This window comes from Mustela putorius, unplaced genomic scaffold (assembly GCF_011764305.1).
Source record: "Mustela putorius furo isolate JIRA1106 unplaced genomic scaffold, ASM1176430v1.1 tig00000695_pilon_pilon_pilon, whole genome shotgun sequence".
Taxonomy (NCBI): Eukaryota; Metazoa; Chordata; class Mammalia; order Carnivora; family Mustelidae; genus Mustela; species Mustela putorius.
Genome location: NW_025421447.1, coordinates 3,464,169 through 3,465,146, shown reverse-complemented (window position 1 = coordinate 3,465,146; position 978 = coordinate 3,464,169). Strand labels below are relative to the sequence as shown.

At 45.5% G+C, this 978-nt stretch overlaps 1 pseudogene; it reads left to right on the top strand.

The window, feature by feature from the left end:
* The first annotated feature begins 261 nt into the window (after nt 1-261).
* LOC123392942 lies at nt 262-692 on the top strand (annotated as a pseudogene).
* The last annotated feature ends 286 nt before the right edge of the window (nt 693-978 follow it).

The window sequence follows — 978 nt, the reverse complement described above, 5'->3', positions numbered from 1 at the left end:
ATCAAGAGTTGTGGAATCACATTGCGGTATATTGAAACTCATGTAACATTGTGTCAACGCTACTTCAGTTTAAAATATGGGCGCCTGGGTGGCTCAGTTGGCTAGGCGACTGCCTTTGGCTCAGGTCATAATCCTGGAGTCCTGGGATTGAGTCCCACTAGCTCCTAGCTCTGCAGGGAGTCTGCTTCTCCCTCTGACCCTCTCCCCTCTCATGCTTTCTCTCTCTCTCAAATAAATAAAATCTTTTTAAAATAAATAAATATGGGCTCCACCCTAGCTCCCAAAGGTGGCTCCAAGCAGCAGTCTGAGGAGAATCTGCTCCTCCAGGATTTTGGCTCTCAGCCAAGCCCTCCATGTTTTTCCTCAGGAAAGCCTTCATTGTGTCCACCATCCCCATCTAGTAGCACAGAAGAGGGAGGCTACTGTTTCCAGAGAACTGACTTGAAACATTCTGAAGCTTGTATCAGAAAGATGTCCCGAAAGGAAAAAGATGAAAGAATCTCGTGGAAGAATGAAGGTGCTGATTATGAAGCTACAACATTTTCCATCTTCTGTAACAACACCCTATTCCTACTCTTGGTCATCATTGCTTCCTTCTTTATATTGATGAACCTCAACCCCATGTGAACTCTGTTTTGTCCATAAGAGTTTCATCAGGCCTCATCACTCTCCTGTCTACTGGCTCCAAGTAGACCATGCCGGCTTTGTCCTGGGGCTTTGTGTCCACAGGTGGCGTGTGGCATACAGAAAAGTGGCGGGGCGGTCAGGGTGAGAGTTGCACAAATGTTTGTACATTTGAAAAAACCAACAAAATGTAATTCAATGTTTGTTTATTGATTCTTTTTGACAGACTGTTGAAATTAAAGGAATTGAAAGGGGAAAATAATTGGGATGCCTGGGTGGCTCAGTCAGTTAAGCTCCTGCCTTTGGCTCAGGTCATGATCTCAGGGTTGGGATCAAGCCCCATGTCAGGTTCCC